This window comes from Pseudochaenichthys georgianus, chromosome 4 (assembly GCF_902827115.2).
Source record: "Pseudochaenichthys georgianus chromosome 4, fPseGeo1.2, whole genome shotgun sequence".
NCBI lineage: Eukaryota > Metazoa > Chordata > Actinopteri > Perciformes > Channichthyidae > Pseudochaenichthys > Pseudochaenichthys georgianus.
In genome coordinates, this window is record NC_047506.1 from 29,190,153 (window position 1) to 29,203,965 (window position 13,813).

The window sequence follows — 13,813 nt, forward strand, 5'->3', positions numbered from 1 at the left end:
GGGGTGCAAGGAATAGTCTAAGTAGTGGGGGAGTTTTATACACTAAAGGTGTGAACATGCTCTCGCGTTATAATATCAGCGCGACCGCGGTTGGATCAAAATGCCTCCGAATGCAATTTGAACAGACCTACAGCCAATCAGAGCAACGAAACGTTGGGTCTGCTGCGTCATGCATTACTGATACGTCGATACGTCACGTTCACAGTGACCCCAAACTCGCGTTAAGTAAATTGCAGTCGGATGGATAGATTTGTTCTTAAACGCCCTCGCATTGAGGTACAAGTCGAACAGATGCCAGAGTCACACGACCCACCTGAAGAGTGAATAGTGAGTTTTGAATATATTTTGTAATAATGGGTAATTTGAAAAAGTGTTTTGTATGACAATAGAGACACAGGCCACCTGTTGTGTGCTGTGTATGTCTCTCTCTGTTTACCTGTGTCTCTCTCTCTCTCTCTCCGTGTCAATTATATATGCCAACTTTTCTTGTTTCTGCCGCTGCGTAGCATGTTGTAACAACGTGGAATTAGCAGAATAGGCTATTGTATTGTTTAACTCACACCTGTTGCTCTCGATGTAATTTAGCTGATAAAAGGAGACTAATAAAAGCCTCACGTGTGCGTTTCACCGTCAAGGGGTGCGATATAGCGTGTATGTAATTACATTACAAATACTGACTTGAGCCCCACCACTCATGGGTTAGCCCTACCATAGATTACCCAACATAAATACTCTGGAGACGCCACTGGTGGTAAGTGAATATAATGAGGAGCCATTCCAGTTAAGCCCCATGAAACAGCATCTGAGGGCTTCTTAACATTTAACAAACTATGAATGTGTCATACTCACTTAACGGGAAGAAACTCAGCCAACAGACAATATTAACAATTTTTAGCAAAACGAAACATAAGGGTAATAACGAAGGCTCTGAATTAGCCCTGAGCGAAAAATTGCTAACACACTTAGCACAGAACTCAAGGTAAAGTATTCTTATTACTTATCAGATCTTCACAAACAAGATATCGATTAGCAAGCTGAAATATAAGTATCATCACTGAGCGATCAGAACTCGCAACAGCGGAAGCAAAAACAGACATCACACAACGCAGCTTTAGGTAGCAAACACGGCCAATATGTCTTACCTTTTGCTGTTTCTGATCAAAAGTTGTGTTCAATGGCATCAAAACGATAAAAACGCTGCTGAAGGTTAATCCAATGGTTAATCCAATGTGTCTGTGTCACTTTGAAATGATTACTGATAATCCATCTTCATATTTACTAGTTTGAGCCTAGGTTTCAGTTTTCAGTTTTCAGAGCGTAACATAGCTTTCGACTGCGTGCGTGTCACTCTCACTCCTCAATGGTAACGTGTTTGTGTATGTGGAACTTCCCCTTTGATTATATTGGCTCTAACGGTTCAAAAGAGATGTCAATCACCAAAATTGACCAATGAGTTCCAGAGAAACGGCAAATCCACCCAAATGACCCCAAAAGGTGTTTTTTTGTTGTTGCTAAAACCCTCTAAAAAGGTGAAATGTCACTTGTTTTGCATCAATCTTGATACAGGGTACTTATTATATGTTGTACTTTGGATTCCTAAAGCTTTTAGTCTACTAACCCATCATCCAAGGGTAGTTTTCACTATAAGTACAACATATCCCGACTCCAAGACATCGGTATCGAAGGTACTGCACTCAGGTGGCTCCAGTCATATCTCTCCGACAGATCCCACTTCATCTCCCTCAACAACCACTCCTCTGCCACCGCTACAGTCACCCAAGGTGTTCCCCAAGGCTCAGTACTCGGCCCCCTCCTCTTCATCATCTACATCCTCCCCCTTGGTCAGATTCTCCGCTACTACAACCTGGACTTCCACTGCTACGCCGATGACACTCAAATCTACCTCAGCACCAAATCCCTCCATAACCCCCCCATCACCCACATTGAATCCTGTCTGACTGACTTGAAATCCTGGATGCAAAAAAACTTTCTTAAACTAAACAGCAATAAAACTGAACTCCTCCTCATCGGCTCCAAATCCACCCTCAGTAAAACCCCCAACCTCACACTGACCATCGATGGCACCCCTGTTTCCCCCTCAACCCAGGCACGCAACCTCGGGGTTATATTCGATCCCACCCTCTCCCTTGACTCCCACATCCGCCAAGTTGTCAAAATCTCATTTTTCCATCTCCGCAACATTGCCAAAATCCGTCCCTATCTCACCCGCCCCGCAGCTGAGCGACTCATTCACGCCTTCATCTCCTCCCGCCTCGACTACTGTAACTCCCTCCTATACGGCATCAGCTCCACCTCCCTCAGTAGACTCCAGCGTGTTCAGAACGCAGCCGCCAGACTTCTCACCCACACTAAATCATGGCACCATATCACCCCGGTCCTCAAAGAACTACACTGGCTTCCCGTTACTCACCGCATCAACTACAAACTCCTGGTCCTTACCTATAAAGCCCTCCACCATCTGGCCCCCCCGTACCTCACTGACCTTCTCATCCCCTACCATCCTCCCCGGACCCTCAGATCCACCTCGGCCGGCCTGCTTTCCACCCCCACTGCCAATCTCCGGAGCTTTGGAGACAGAGCCTTCTCTGTGGCCGCCCCAAAACTCTGGAACTCCCTCCCCCAAGACCTCCGTGAGTCCGAGTCCCTCACTCTGTTCCAGTCCCGCCTCAAAACCCATCTTTTCACCTCTCTCTATCCGTAAAACACCCCCCCACTCATTTTCGACCTCCTCCTGACTGCCACTGTGTTTTGTTTTGTCGTTTTTGTTGTTTTTTCTTAGTCTATTGTCTACCTGCCCCAGTCTATCTACCCCCCCCCCCTCATATTGTAAAGCGTCTTTGGGTATTATAAAAGCGCTATATAAATCCAATTTATTATTATTATTATTATATTTTTTGGACGGACACCATCATTTACAGTTTTTTTACTGTGTTCAATCTGAATTTTCTTTAAAATAAAAAACATCTATATTGATTCTGATTCTTCTACATCCAACTCAGAGGTTTATCATTACTTTGAGAAAAAAATGTATTAATTTTCCCCTTTTAGAAGGGAAGATATGGTCATTTGTTCTGGGAATGTCATTTTCGAGCCTGAGACCTGAAAAACAGGAATGGGGTTCAACAGGTTTAAAGACAAAGGGTGTTTTCTTTCGTGGTATGATAGCTCTTTACAGAGCATTCGATACTATATCATTGTTTTGTTTTGGGATTAAAGCTACAACCTACCACATTTGGCAGATTATCAAGATATTCAGCAATGCCAATGCTTTGTGGTAATAAGAAGAGGATTTCTGTGCCTAAGGTTGCCTTTGGATTTTTGCTGATGGATGGCTGCTGCAGGTGGGGTGTGGGGTGGACCCAGCATCAAAGCCCTTTATCTCAGGTGGTTCTTTAACTGGTGTGTAGCAGTCTGTTGTAATTTGCCGGGGTTTATGTCTTACTCCACAAACCGTGAAAATAAAGCGTGACCCTAAATTGCTTTGTGCTGTACACGTCTAGTATGCAGCTGCTCCACACAAAACCATTCTCTTACACCCCTTGATCTTTAACCATTTCAGAGGATGAAAGCACAGACTGTTTAAATGCAGGTTAAAGACTCAAAGCGCCCAGAGTGTTCCCCATCACATGATAAGACGGCAATAATGCTTTCTGTCGGAGATGTCAGAAAAATGCAAATGGTTTCTTGCTGCTAGCACATTAGAATGAAAAAATAGATCAAGTGGAGATGACAGGTAGAATAGGAAATATTTTTCAACCACAAGTTTTCCAGGACATGTGTTAACTGGCATTGCATTAAAAAAAATCCTTCCCATGTTAAAATGCACTTTGATTTTTCCCTTAAGATCCAATCAGAATTAGCACAAAAAAGATATATCTAAGAAGTTGTACTCAACTTAGGATAATCAGCACTTTTGATTCTCTGCATGACCATTGCTTTGCTTTTGCATCCGTGAACAAGAGACTAGGACATTGATCAATAGTGTAACATAGGCGGGTTAGTTCCATGGAAAACATACAGTTTTGCTGGTTAAATCAAATCTCGGAAACATCAATATTTCATTCACTCATTTTCTGGAAAAAAGCCCTGTGGCATTCTAATACTGTAATTACACCCTACATGCATGTTCCAGCTTCTAGCAATTATTGGAACATAGCGTCACCCCCATGCACCTGAGTGTTGGGTGTTTTTTTATTTTCTGAATTGTGATTTACTGTGAAACTATCCATGAATTACAACAATCATAAAGAAAGCTCTGTGTGGAAAGTTTGCTCAATGGCTCCAGAGAAACACCCTGTGCATTATTTTCAATGAGGGATTTCTTCATGCTCAATGTGAAGCTGACCGTTGAGCTGCCCAGACCAAGCCAGGAGGCAGACGCAGAACGTCCAAAAATATAACCGGGCGTGGGCATTTATTAAAAACATGGGCACAAAGTTCACAGCCTCAATCCTGCTGTTCTCCTCATCCACATCCTGCAGCCACAAGGATCTCACACACACACCCAGCCCTCCCCACAGACAGGGCAACAGAGCCCAAATACCCACACTCCAATCACCACAACAAGACACAGGTGAGGAGACAACACAGGACACCAGGTGCACACAATCATCAGCCACAGACAACACACACTGTGCAATCACGCTAATAAAGTGCCACATTACCCGGCATGAAGCCGTCAGTCCATAGTGAAGTTACCTTCGTCACACTCAGGCAGTCATAGTAATACATAAAACACAACAAATGAAGAAGAAGAAAAATAAAAGGAGTCCAAGTGTTAAACCAGTCTAGACAGACAGAACAGATTGTAAAAATAGAAAAATGTAAGTTTTCCTGCATGTGGTAATGGAACATTAAAGGTCATTTATTGTGAAAAATCCACTTTTTCATGTCTTTTATAACCCCCCCCTTATCACCTGAATCTCCTCCTAGAGCACCATTGTGTTCTTTTTAACCAAATATCTCTCATAGGGGCGTGGGGAGGGGCTCCTTATTTTCATCTAAAGTAAAAGACAGAGAATCTGCACTTTGGAAACAGGGCTGAAACAGAGGGGTTTATGGGATGCTGCAATGCATGATCTGTTTGGTATTTCAAGCCAAACACTTCAGAGACATGTTTTGTATATATCTGAGACCTATTATATATTGATGAAAAACAGTATAATAGGGGACCTTTAAGTGTGGCACAGGTGGTAACTAGAAACATAATTTCGTTAAGAGTGTCTTAATTGTTTATAATAGCTTTATAAATGTAATTTATTATTATTATTATTATTATTATTAAGGCAAATGTGTTCTGGGCCACAAGAATTTAAAAAGATAAGATAAGATTTTCTTTGACTTTTTGCTGCTTTGGTGATAAGAATCGCTACCGACCTCTCATACCAATCATCAGACGCTCAGAGAGGAGCTCACGTATGTGATGTTTCTGTCTTTTCTTAAGGGAGTCAGATCTTGGCCTTTTGATGAAAACAGAATGTTACGATTATTGTGTTATGTCACGTTTTGTATGTCTTGTTTTGGGTGTTTTGCTGTTCTCCCTGTCATGTTTTCCTCTCGGTATATTGTCTGGTCCTTTTCCCTGTGTGTTTCCTCCTGTCGTTAGTTTCCCTGGTGTGTCTATAGTTGTCTGATTGTGTTCACCTGTGGCCCTTGTGTTTCTCCTCCCCTGCCCGGCTGTTTCTCGTCTTGTGATTACCCCTCCCTGTATTTAGTCTTGTCTCTTCCTGTGTTCAGTGTTGGTTCGTCGTTTGTCTGTGACTGTGTTCTGACTATCCGTGTGCCATATCCTTGAAATAAAGGTATTGTCAGTTCTCATTCATAACACTCCATTCGATGTCTCACTATGGGATGCGCCTCATCGCGGAGCAAACAGAAGCATCAATCTCATTACGCCAATCCTGATTGGCTGGTGATCTTGACGTCAACGTCAGGGAATCACCCCCTATAAGTAGCTTGCGCCACGACGCATGCGTCTTTCAAACACCTCTTCTCGCTTCAGAGCACATCTCTACAGTAGCCGGACAAGCTTAACAGTCCACAGACTGAACCCAAATCCAAAACATTTCGGTCGATAGCCTCCTGGGCTGGAACACGCCCAGGAGGCTATCGACAACCCCGGCTCGTGCGGGCATTGTGCCCGTTTCACCCGAAAGAGCCTCCACCGACGGCTAGCACACCAAGCTAGCTTGTTGGAACAGGACTCCCTCATGTCCACTGATTCGCCGTGTGGCAATCAAGACACGGGGGCGTCCGCCGCAGAGACTGAGCCCCTCACTGTGTTGGTCTGGGGCTCACTAACAGCGGCAGCTGCGGAACCGGGATCCCACGCCGGGACCCGGTGGCGGCAAGAGACGCGGGAACGGAGCCCCACGTCTCACCAGGCGGGAGCTCCCGGCGAGACCTCACCATGGTCTCGCCCGCGGAGGATGTCCTGGAATTAGACTACATGGAGGACGAAGAGGACACCTCTGAGTCCCTCCTGTCTGATTCGGATGAGCAAGAAGAAGATATCTTCATGTCATCGGCTCAAACGGCAAAGCCGGGAGCGATGGCTGCTCTCCCGGGCGATAGCACTCCAGCTTCGCCCTGTCTGAGCATGGACCTGCAGGCCGCGTGTCAGCGCACTGCGTCCAGGCTAGACATCCCGTGGTCCCGTGGCCCGAAATGGCCAAGGAGACCGCCAGGTCCCGTTACGAGGGGAAACATCCTCCCCAAGCAACGAGGACAAGGAGGCAACTCCTCCCGGTCTTCCCGGAGATGTTGGATGAGGTCTCGGTCTCGTGGAGGACACCGACCCTTTAGCAACAAGGCCCCAATCCAGGGTGCCTCCTCCCTAGACTGCGACGGTATGGAGAGGCTCGGCCTGCTCCGCATACCGCCGATGGAACTGCTGGTGGCAGCCCACCTCCTACCGAGGATGGGCCCGTCACCAAGCAGGAACCCCACGCTGCCAGCGAAGGTGGACCGTTTCCTGTCGACCATGACTGAACGGTCCTACAGAGCCGCAGCGTTGTCCGCCAGGGCTCTGAACGTTTCCTCACTGCTAACCGCATACCAAGCGGAGCTCTGTGAGGATATGTCGAGTAATCCTGGACCGGCCGTTCTGGACGAGTTGGCCGCGGTCACAGACATTTGTCTCCGTGTCCAACGCTGCACCGTCCAGGCCACGGGCAAAACAATGGGGATCATGGTGGTGCAGGAAAGAGCTAGATGGCTCAACCTCACCAACCTCCCAGACCGGGAAAAGGAGGATGTGCTTGACATGCCCATCGTTCCCGAGGGGATTTCCGGCTCCGCTCTTGCCTCCATGCAGAGGAGATGCGAGTCGAAAAAGAAGGAGGACGAGGCCCTCCACCTCTGACTCCCTCGAAGGGCCCAGCCGCTGCCTTCGCAGAGGTCGCAGTCCGCCCCGAGTCCCCAGCCCAGGCAGGGGACGAGGGCGAGCTGGCCTAGAAAATCTCCGGTTCCGGCTGCAGCCGAGGCGTAGCCAACCCAGAATGTCGGCCAGCAGTCGAGGAAGAAGAAGCGAGCGGCTACGGTTGCTGGAAGCTGGAAGTCTACGGTTCCCCAGCTCTAAATGTGTTCCCGCCGCCTCGAGAGATGCCTCAACACCATCCTCAAATCCGCATAAACACATGTCACACACTTATTGATTTTTCTGTCATAAAACATTTTCCGCTGAAGCATCCAGGCTTCGAGCCAAGGGCGCAGCTTGAAAAAATGAAAAGAAAAACAATAAAAACAATAAACAGTCCGTCAACTGTTCCCCTTCTGAGAGCAGCTACGGCCTCTCTCAAAGGGCGGACAATTGACGGGTCTGTGAAGGCACCAACGTCACGCGCATGCGCAGTGCCGGCTGGGGTAGTGAAGGCACCACCGTCACGCGCATGCGCAGTGCCGGCTGGAGCCATAAGGGCACCACCGCCACACGCATGCGCTGTGTCGGTGGGGATTGTCGAAATGGGGCACCACAGTGCTCAGACACTGGAGGGCCCCATAACACAACAAATAGAGACTCAGAGGGGAAGAGACGTGACATCTCAGCTGATCTAAGGAGCATACAGCGGGAGATGCTCACGACATCTGCTTGGGTTTCTCAAGACAGTTACACGGAGCTAGAGACTCCAAGTCACCGTCACCCCCCCTCGCTTCTCGGGCTATCTGTTTTCACAAGCCCGGGGAGAGTCAACCCATATTCTGGAGAGAGAGATTCTCTCTCTCCTAGAAAGGAGGGTTTTATCTATAATGCCCGCCGAGCAGAGTCAGATTACGCAGACAAATGTCCTCGTAAAGCACCTGCTCAACATGGGTCTCATAATACGCCACAGCGTGCGGAGAGTATTGTTTATTATGAAATGCGTAGTGGCACTACGCTACTGGCCGCACCCGAATTTTCTAGTACGGGGCGCGCCTACGGGTGCTGTCCTTTCACAGAAGGTGGTCACCACGGACGCATGTCTGACAGGCTGATAGGGTATTTAAGGTCGCCCGGTGAGGGGTCTCTGGAGCAGAGACCTCCAGCGGGCGCACGTAAATCATCCGGAGCTTTTAGCGGTGTTCCCCACCCTAAAACGCTGTCTGCCTTCTCTCAGAGGACACCATGTCCTCGTGAGGACAGACAACACGACCACAGTATTGTGTATGAACCTCCAAGGGAGGTTGCGTTGTCTCCAGTCACACACACTGGCACACAAACTGATCCCTTGGAGCGGCAGACGTCTCCTCTCTCTGAGAGCGACGCATGTACCAGGAGTGATGTACCTCGGGACAGAACTACTGTCCAGAGGTGCACCACTCTTTGCAGACTGGACTCCACATCCAAGGATCGTGAGTCCGCTGTGGGTGCGTTACGGCAGAGCCGCATTAAATCTGTTCACATAAAGAGAAAATGCTCAATGACAGCTGTTCTCTTTAATGCACGATTTAAACGCACTGTTAGGCGTGGACGCACTCGTACACGATTGACCTCCGGGTTTTCTGTACGCGTTCCCACCCCTGGCTCTGATACCCCCAACTCTGGCCAGAGTGAAGGAGCAACGCCACACACTTATCCTGATGGCTCCGCCCTAGCCCGCAACGTACGGGCTGGCGGAGATATATCAGCTGTTGTGCGGGCAGCCATGGCAGCCCCCACTACGCAGGGACAGATTGTCTCAGGGGGGGGGGGGGGGGCGATCCTTCACCCACGCCCAGAGTGCGGGGCACTATGGGCCTGACCCGTGAGTGGTACAATCTGAATACAGTGGGACTCCCTCAGAAGGTGATAAACACTATTCAGAGTGTGAGAGCTTCCTCCACCAGGTCTCTTTATGACTGTAAGTGGAGGGTGTTTGAGGAGTGGTGCCTTCAAGAAGGACACATCTCCTTTCAATGTCCTGTCGGGGTGATTTTATCATTTCTACAGGACTTGATCGATAAACACAGAGCTTTCTCCACGATCAAGGTGTACCTGGCTGCTATTGCTGCATGCCATTTGGGCTAGCCAACATCCTTTGGTCTGCCCTTTTATGAAGGGAGCTCGCAGGCTCCTCCCTGTCTCCAGGTCGCTGGTGCCCTTATGGGACTTGGCAGTGGTTTTAAATGGGCTCAGAATAACCCCATTTGAACCCCTGGAAGGAGCTGACATGAAACATCTGTCACTCAAGACAGTGCTGTTACTGGCCCTGGCATCCGCCAAGCGGGGCAGTGATATTCATGCGCTGTCTGTACATCCTTCATGCACTCAGTTCGCCCCTGGGCGAACGAGAGTGTTGTTGAAGCCCAACCTTGCCTTTACACCAAAGGTGGTTGGTTCGTGTACCCCAATTGACATTGAGGCATTTCCTCCGCCGCTGGTCTCCTCCGGGGAACAGCAGCAGGATCTGTTGTGTCCAGTCCGTGCTTTACAGACATATATGGACAGATCAAAGGAGCTTCGTCTTAATGACCAACTCTTTGTGTCCTGGGCTAACCCTCACAAGGGCAAGCCTGTTACTAAGCAACGGCTCTCCCACTGGATTGTGGAGGCAATTGTTTGGCCTATACGAGTCAGAGTTTGCAAGCACCTTCGGGTCTGCGGGCTCACTCGACTCGGGGCCTGGCTACATCCTGGGCTTTGTTCAAGGGTGTTTCCATCCAAGACATCTGTGCAGCGGCGAGCTGGTCCTCGTCGCTCACTTTTGTCCGCTTTTACAGGCTAGACGTCTCCGCTCCAAGCGTGGCCGGAGCAGTGCTGGGCACCTTGTTGAGTCGGGACTCTACCTGTTAAGTTCTGGTTGGTTGGTGATTTTCGAGATAAGCTCGTCTGGCAATACGGGAGCTACAATTTCCCATAGTGAGACATCAAACGGAGTGTTATGAACGAGACCTATAGGTTACTTACGTAACCCCAGTTCTCAGAGTAACATGAAGTGAGATGTCTCACCAGACGGCCCTCCTTGCTATGGTGACGTGAGAAGAGGTGCTTATTTTGAATGACTGTAGTGGAAAATTTTATTATTATCATTCTTATTATTATCCTTATATCTTTCATATGTTTAAACCAAATGCTTCTTATTTCCTCTTGTTGTGCTTTTACCATTATTATTCTATTATATTCTCTTATGAGTTTCCCAGTCTCTGCAAGGCCACAGCTGTTTCAGCAGACTGGGAGACTCATACACAGTCACACAAAGTTCCGTTATGCTATCTACTCAAGGCCACTGGGTGTCTCATCAACAATCTGACTGTGTGAACCCAGATTGTTCTCTTTCCCACTCCTTTTCTATATAACCTTTGCTTTTCCATTGTTCTGCGCACTCTCGGGCAGACTTTCCATACTCTGCCCGACCGGTGACAATATATTATTATGTCGTGTATTTGAAGCTTCAAATAAATAACCAAAAGACAGCTTTGCTTGATTCACCATTTATTTGTTTTATCATTTGACTTGTACTCTCCAGAGCCGTGTTTGGGAGCCAGATTTCCATAACAAATGGCGTTGTCGGCAGGATCTCTGTATGCTTGATCGGGGAAACCTCTGGACGCTGGTGGGTTGCTCCGGGATCTTGGATCCTCCTCTACCCCGACATAAAACGTACAGGACGAGGGGACCAGCGCGAGGGGTGGAACCGATTGACTTCACGAGATCCAACGAACTCAAAGGGCTTTCAATACTCGGTGAGATGTGCAAAGTCTAAATTGTTTAAAGTTAAACGTAATTAAAACTCCATGACATCAGGAGAGGGACTGCTCGAAAACAGAGATATTTGGCATATCTAGCATCGACGGATGAAAAATAGTGTTTTGGTGACACGGAGTGTTTTGGTGACACTTTAATAGTGTTTTGGTGACACGGAGTGTTTTGGTGACACTTTAAAAGACTTTGCTATGGGGGCAAAGCAGGGGAGGGGGTATGTACAGCCTCCTGAGGGTCCGATAGTTGATGTCATGCGAGCAAAATATGGTGAAGAAAGTCTGGCTAAATTAAATATATGGACGGAAATGTTCGGATTTCCTAAGGGAGGTTCTTTGAGTAAATTAAAAATCAAAAACCTAAGGGATAAATTACAAGAGTGTGAAGATGGAATGAAGAAGAAGAGTAAAATTAAAGTAAAAGATTTAGAGAGACTGGACACTCATAGAAAGTGTTTAAAATACTGGGAGGATGAAGCAGAGTGCCGTGAAAGGCAATTGGCCGCGGCAATAAAAAAGATACAGGCTGAGGATAAGACTGAAAAGAAAGATAAAAAGTGTTTTGTGTTTCCTCCAGAATATAAATCACATGCTTCCCTTTATCCTCTGGTTTCAGGCGTGCGGGACCCTCTCCCTCACCTAAGTTCCCCATTCCCCCCTTCCTCCCCCCGTCTGCTACCTGCTGTGGAGGCTCCTGGAGGGGCTGCTGCTGCTGGACCAGAGGTCAACATACCAGCCGCCGCTGGAGCAGCTGCGCAGCAAGACACACAGACAGGGAGCAGAGACGAAGAGAGACAGAGAAAAGAAAATGAAGAAGAAGAAGCAGGACTGAAAAAGATCCATGACAAGAGAGAGAAAAAGAAAAGAGACGCGAAGAAAGCTGAACTCTACAGAAAAGAACACCTCCAAAAAGGAATAACTACATGCCCTGCTTTCCCTGGCCAGCTGACCATGGTCCAGGCTATTACAACCACCTGGACCCAAAGTGATGGCCGGGGCAGACAAGGGGGTTTCCGAGGCCGGAGCAATAACTACAATCGCTGTTTTAACTGCGGACAGACGGGTCATCGGTTCGCTGAATGCCCACACGAGAAGAAGAAAAATAACTTTTGATCGGATAAATCGGACCACAACAAAGACAATTCTTCAAACTAACAGTCGAGGGAGGGAGTGGAGGAGGAAGGAATTCGGTCGGGGGAGACGGACCCCATGCCAAGCAGCATCTAACCAGGGAAGTGACACACACACACACACACACACACGCATCATACATGCTATTGAGAAATTAGAAGAATTAGAGGACATGTCTGTAATTAAAAAGGGTACATATTTGAAATATGACAGTGAATGTTTGCGTTAAGAAATGTCCCACACATTTTTGGTTGATTCTGGGGCTACACATTCTGTGGTAAAAAAAAGGGTAGATTTGCCTGAATGCAAATGTAGTGATAGATTTATTCATATGCTGGGTTTATGAAAAGGAGAAGTTTCTGTACCACTTCAGAGTGGAGATAACGGTGTTGACAGTAATCCATTTCCCACATCAGTAAAAAACAGTTATTTTATCATCTGCCTGCCCAATACATTTACTGGGCAGAGATCTGGTTCTCCGGTTCGGCTTGGACCTCATTTTTCCACAAATGAGGGTCTTAAAGTCCGACAGCCATCTCCTACGATGGTTCAAAAAGTGTCATTTGATGATAAAGAACTGGTGAATGTGTATCAATGGGCTGCTGACATATCCTGATTTTCAGGAGTTGTTGCGTTTGACTGGTCAACGTGGTTTTCCACCTGCTGTGTGGAAACTTCTCATTTTGCATTGTACTGCTAACGGGGTTGAAAGATCCGTGTAAATGCTATGATGAGAGTTTTACTGTTAGAATGTGTGAATGATGAGCTCATATTTAAAAAATGTATTGGAATTCGCTGGGTAGCACTATCTCTGTTAGACTCACACACACACAAGACACAACCAGCTGTGTCAAATCCCAGGGGCGGTCCACACATTTCACTAGCCAGGGGGCCCCACTGATAGATGGAGGGATTTGGGTCCAATCGTTAAGGATTGGGAGTCAGTCACTGATTGGGCACCTACACACACAGAATATGTCATGTACTCTATGTCACGTGACCTGTATCAAAGGAAAATGTGCACGAACGTAGCCGTTCTGCGCACATTGCTGTTGGTTGAGGATAAGGTAATTCTCATATCTCTGAGCTTCCTGCCGCGCTTTCAGATGTGCCATACTCACTCTGGGCAGCTCACAGATATGACGTAGGGTTAATGTCCACGTTCACGTACCGTACCCATTGAAACGTGAAGCTGTTGATGGCCAGTGTTTACCTCTCTGCTTAAACAAGGGGTCATTATTCCGTGTAACGATTCCAGTGTTTCCTGTCAAAAAGATCAGAGACAAACCTCCTGACGAGTGGAGATTTGTCCAGGATTTACGATGTAAATGCAGCTGTGCATGCACGCTCGTCCGGAATTCTTATCTGATTACTCCAAAAGTTCCAGCCTCTGCAACATATTTACTGCCATAGATGTCTCAAATGCATTTTTCAGTGTTCCGGTACACAAAGACAGTCAATTTTTGTTCACATTTGAATATAATGGTAAACCTTACACATTCACACG

General features: G+C 47.4%; 1 long non-coding RNA gene across 1 annotated transcript; it reads left to right on the forward strand.

The window, feature by feature from the left end:
* Positions 1-10,533: 10,533 nt before the first annotated feature.
* On the forward strand, positions 10,534-13,032 carry LOC139433718 (uncharacterized). The gene is made up of 2 exons (XR_011643111.1): positions 10,534-11,160; positions 11,792-13,032. It is a non-coding gene; the product is annotated as an uncharacterized lncRNA (long non-coding RNA).
* Positions 13,033-13,813: the final 781 nt, after the last annotated feature.